The sequence below is a fragment of the Bombus affinis genome, chromosome 3 (genome assembly GCF_024516045.1).
Source record: "Bombus affinis isolate iyBomAffi1 chromosome 3, iyBomAffi1.2, whole genome shotgun sequence".
Lineage (NCBI taxonomy): Eukaryota > Metazoa > Arthropoda > Insecta > Hymenoptera > Apidae > Bombus > Bombus affinis.
The window spans coordinates 15511438-15517217 of record NC_066346.1 but is presented as its reverse complement, the minus strand read 5'-3'; the positions used below and the strand labels follow the sequence as shown (position 1 = coordinate 15517217).

General features: G+C 36.2%; 1 long non-coding RNA gene across 1 annotated transcript; it reads left to right on the top strand.

Moving 5' to 3' along the window:
• Nucleotides 1-1477: 1477 nt before the first annotated feature.
• LOC126914839 (uncharacterized) lies at nucleotides 1478-3414 on the top strand. The gene is made up of 4 exons (XR_007709852.1): nucleotides 1478-1615; nucleotides 2667-2688; nucleotides 2824-2981; nucleotides 3064-3414. It is a non-coding gene; the product is annotated as an uncharacterized LOC126914839 (long non-coding RNA).
• Nucleotides 3415-5780: the final 2366 nt, after the last annotated feature.

Sequence of the window (5780 nt, the reverse complement as noted above, 5' to 3'; positions counted from 1 at the left end):
TCGCAAGCCATAATAAGATTACAGAAAAAAGTACTTTGCTGTGAATACACGTTTCATCGGAGGAATCGAAATTTGTACAGGACGAAGTAACGTCGTTCGAACGAAGCTGCGATAGACTTAAAGTTGGGCTGTACAATTTCTAGATTTATATTAATCTTATAGAACGAAAAGACCCAGAGCTCTATGAACGTTCTAAGAGAACGGATCTCCTTCGGCGTAAATGGCGCTCCTTATCGGCGAACGGCTACAATATCCTAAATCTTTCTTTTCGACGGTTTCCACGTCGATCGAGAGAAACTATTCGTCGAAATGGACTATCCGTGGCTGATCTATTACGGTAGAAAGTGAAAAAGAACGTAAACGAAGGAAATGGCCGACATAAAGGACGATAACTGTTAATTTAAACGTAATAGAACGAAAGAATACGACGTATTCGTTAAAGGATATTTAAGACAATTTAAATTAAAATCGATTTTCACACGACGTTCTTCGATTTTTTCCAGAACCAGATTATATCTATGATAACGTTTCGATAATATCATTTTATGCAAAAGAAAGCCAATTATATGATTGAAAGAAGAAATTTGGATCAACGTATGGATATCCTTCTATTTCGTTGCACGAGTTGCGAATAACCTGTCGAATAATGATAAAGATAGAAACGAATATGACAAAGGCATAACGAAGGAACTAATATTCAGAATTTCGTGCGTTTAATTCCTCAAAAATTGCACTTTTAAACGCATCGGTCTCGCAGTTCAACCTGCCGGGAACAAAGAATTTTATCGGAAACATCGTTCTAACATTTCAATTTTACAAACGTTTCGCTCTGCTTCGTTAAAAGCTGCGCGTATTTGGTAGATAGAAAATTATGCACATACGTTAAAACGTATAACGCGCAACAGGCAAGGATATACGCGTACGTGCTGCAAACGCGTTAAAAGCGAAAAATATCGCTGAAATTATTTTCCCATAATAAAGAAATCGTCGGGCCTCTTACGAATACAAAAGATAATTCGTTAAAATTATAGTGTCTATTAATTTTACCATAACGAGTTTAACAGAGCTTTCGAAACTAAAAGCTTTATCACAGACGATAAACCCTTTGAGTGCTGAATACTCACGGCCTATGTCGTCCGTAAAGACGGCGCGTGTCTAGCGCTGACGATCGCTGTGGATGGAATACTTTTTCGTTAGACTGAACTCTGTTGATTAACTATTCAAAGCGCAAATCGTAATAAGTTATAGTAGTTTAAATGATTAAAATGAAAAAGATTAAATGATTCAAGAGCGTTATATTTTAGTTATTTTTAATTATTTATTATAAACATTCAAATTTACAGTTAACTAGAATTTGGGTAATAAACTAGAAAACTAAATTTAGTAAATATGTAAAATCCCTAGAGTTCGTGTAGGATAGGGATTCTTTTTGTTTTACGGGTAGCACGACAGGCTGTGCTGAACGGAGAGATCGATACGGACGAGCAGTTGAAGAAGTACATGTTCCCCAGACGGACGGACAGAGAGTTACATTAGAGAGACAGACAAGGTTATAGAATAGTTGTTTAAGATTGTAAAGACTGAAGATTTAAGATTTAAAGACTGAAGAAGAAAGGTCGATAGCTCAGGACGTTGAAAATCGATTCTCGATTTTCAGGTAAACATTGCACCAAAGACTTATAACTTCCCGTTTAGATAATCATCGTTATTGATTGTTATAGACGCATATTAATTGTTGTTCATTTTTGTATTTTATCAAATCATTTCATAATAAAAAAAACTCGATTTTCAGACTTCAGAATCGATCCCTGAATTATCCCATTATTGAACCTTATAAATCGATTTTCGCCACGTCATGCCGCTGAGAGTTAACCTACGTGTCGTCATGACCGAGAACGCGAAAGGGGAGAAGATAGAGAGTATAAAATATACAGACAACAAATGACCTAATAGGAATATATTTAAATATATTATGCAAACGTTGGACAACGTTATGTTTTGTTAAGCTAACAGGATACACTAAAAATACATTATCAAGAAAGGGGATGTGGCCCATAAGCAAGTATGTTCTTCTACATATGACCATCAGACAGTACCTGTGATGCGGTTATCCCGGAAGTACATTGCGGAGTCGGTAGAGAGCGTTTCCTGACCTCTCGCCAGGGAGACAATAGATGAGGATTTAAGGGTGTCGAATCGGGATCCATGCAACGCGGAGGCGACTCGTTCCTTCGCCCTTCCTCTTCCTCTTCGCCCGATGTGCTTTCCTCTATGACGATTTGAGGCTCGCCATAGTTTGCCACATTCACATTCGGGCTGTACCATTGTCTTCTCATCTTGATTTAGAAAACTCTCACTTGAACATAAATAAAACGTTTCTTCGTTGAAACCGTATCATAGTGGAGAACGATCGAACAGTACAAAAGAATGAATAAAAATAAGTCACATTTTTATTAATTTTCTTTTGTATGTAAAAACAAATCTGATAGATTCAAAGATACAAGATCTTCCGATCTTCCTTTATTGCATGGAGGAGCAGTTGAAGAAGCACGTGTTCCCCAGACGGATGGACAGAGAGTTACATTAGAGAGACAGACAAGGTTATAGAATAGTTGTTTGAGATTGTGAAGACTGAAGATTTAAGATTTCAAGACTGAAGGAGAAAGATCGGTAGCTCAGGACGTTCAGGTAAGCATTGCACCAAAGACTTATAATTTCCCGTTTAGATAATCATCGTTATTGATTGTTATAGACGCATATTAATTGTTGTTCATTTTTATATTTTATCAAATCATTTCATAATAAAAAAAACTCGATTTTCAGACTTCAGAATCGATCCCTGAATTATCGCATTATTGAACCTTATAAATATAACACGAGTTAATAATTTAGTTGTGTGTGAAAAATTCAGTGCTTGGGAAAACTAAAAAAACCAGATGTAGAGTTTTCTTACAAGTGGTGACCACTTCAACAATAACGAGGTACTATTGGCATTTGTTTACTGCCGTAAGGAATGCATTTATATTTATTTCACGCAAACGTAATAGTATTACTTCTGCATAGGTGTTCGGAAAAATTGAAAAACCCATACATGCGTCCTTAGTCCATGCCGAGCACTTACAGAAAACGCATATATATGTCCTTAGTCCACACCGATAGCTTTCGCCAGACACCTATATGCGCCCACAGCACTCAAAGGTTTAAAACACTGTTCTTTGTATCATTTCCCTATTTATAGTTGCGATATCGGGAATAACTTTAAACCGTTTTAAACGTCGTTTACTCGATTAACTCGCGCGTAACGATATTTGTCGTGGAATCTCGCAAAGAACGTAAAGCACACGTAACGATTCATCGATAAATCGGTTAACGACGTTGTTACGATTACCACGAACACACCCGTTAACGATATTTTTTCCATTTTTAGGTTGTTCGCGAACGAAAGGGAATCGTCTCGAGAAAGAAAAATCGCTTATAAGTATTTGAGCACATCGAACTTTCAACGCTCGGTAAGTATTCGTAAAATCCTACAAAAGTATTACAGCCATCTCGATCGTTTAATTCGATTAAAAACATTTTCGTTTTTAGAGAATTTATTCAACGGTAGTCGTTCGATGTACTAGGTTGTCCGAGAAGTTTCTTTCGTTTCATAAAATGATAATAGATGAGCAACAATTTCTGTTTTATATCATTTTATCGAATTAGGTGCGATCCATTTCCTTATATCTCTATTATTATGTTCGTGCATAATTCGATAAACTAATATAAAAGAAAGGACATCGCGCGTCTATTATTTCTTTATAAAACGAACACAACGTATTAAGTTGCCCGAAAAGTGTCTTTCTTTCGCAAAAAGAATTTTTTACAACAGTGCACCTTCGTACAAACGTGAAAGTAAGTCTGTGAAATATCGCGGTGTTTATCTCAACAGAACAAAACGGATCGTACGTAATTCGACAAAATAATATAAAAGAAAGAACGTGCGTCTATTATTTCCTCATAAAACGAGAGAAACTTTTCGGACAACCTAATAGTAGCGGTACAGCAAGAATAACCTTTCAGAGGCGAATCGTATAGAACGGATAAAAAGAAAAAATATGAAACTAGGAAAGTAGAAAAAAGTCGGAGATTTCATGCGAAAACGGAGAAGCGCACTAGCGCGCGACGAGTTTTCCAAGCGTTTTATCTACGACAAATGCAAACACCATTTGGCTGAACATCTGACAGCACAGGCGGTATGATCCATGTTGAACCATGTTGATCGAAACGAAGGTCACGCGTTAGCCTGCGTTGACAAAACGGTGCCACTTGAGTGGAATCATGCGATTTCTCTTACCGTATCGTCGTTTGATCCTTCCGTCGATTCTAATGGAAAATTGAAATTTCATTTCTGTTGCTTCTTAACAACACGACATAACGAGAAATCGAACGACTCGTTGTTATTTCATTTCGCTCTATCTCCTCGTTTTATTTATACATCTTTCGAAAAGCTATCGTCGATAGCGTTTTTAAACAGTTAACCGCGTTTCATGAATTAAACAGGTCGAGAAAAATGTTAATCTCGGTGTGTTTCATCTGTCGTATAATATAAAACATTACCATTTACCATAAAAATTCCAAATTTTAGTAAGAAGCGCTAAGAATGTTATTTAGTGATACGTTCGCTTTGTCAGTAAAACTGAAAAATTTGATTTGTTCCTTTGTTATATCGGTTATTCCCTGTACAACGTATTCCTTTTTATAAACTCAGTTGATTATTTTCACCGATATATCGGCTATGCCCGAATTGTTTGCGCAATTTTGTATGCTTGCAAATTGAGTGGATGTTTTACTGCGTGTGTCCGGTATTCCCCGATAACGATCGAAATATAATACAGAAAATATAATGCGATTCAGTTTTTTGGTCGAATGTGTGTTGAATAAATTATCGAATATGCAATTCCACGAACACGAGCTTCGAAAGTTGCTCCACCATCTACGAGTTCAACCGTAAAACCTACGCTTCCTATCAAAAAACATTTCCCCAATTTTATACCAGTTATATCATTGATCGAATCCACTTCACGTTGCTGGTGTTAGATTTGCCAAGTGCCACTTTGTGCGATATTCTGTTTCGAGAAATACCACACTGGGAGGATCCACTGAATTTCTTCTATCTTTTCACATTTTTCTTGTTTACGAATTTTGTTATTTTGTTACAATTTTAACATTTTATGTGGGAAATAATTCATTTTTTCGAAGAAAAATGTAAGCCATCGTCATTTTGGTTTAACGTCGTCGTAAAACTTATAACAGGAACACGTAACACATTTTCTTTGTGTTCGACGTGTATACTCGTCGTCGTTTATTTTTATTTGCATTTTATTCACGTTGATTTCTAAAACTAAATTCCACGGTTAACTGGTTAACAGTACATCGCGCTTCGTGAATATTTCAATTCACTCTTCTATGCTAAGGAATCGCACGAGTCATCTGATGCGTCATTCGTCTATCATCTGACACGGACGAAGAAAGGAAGAATTTCTCGAGATTTTACGCAGAACGAAAATTTGTTTTCCATATACGCTACAATTTTGTTTTTCTCATCGAGATTATACGAGAAAGTAAAATGTACTATTGTTCGTTTTATTCCGCGCGATTCTCAACTTTTATAATCTCGCGTAACGTAACAAAGCATTGCAAAAAGAAATAAAAAGGTGGAAAAGTAAAAACTGAAAAATATGTTGCACGTAGAAATTTCTTACGATTTCTCTTCAAACTTTGAAAATTTGGATTCAAAT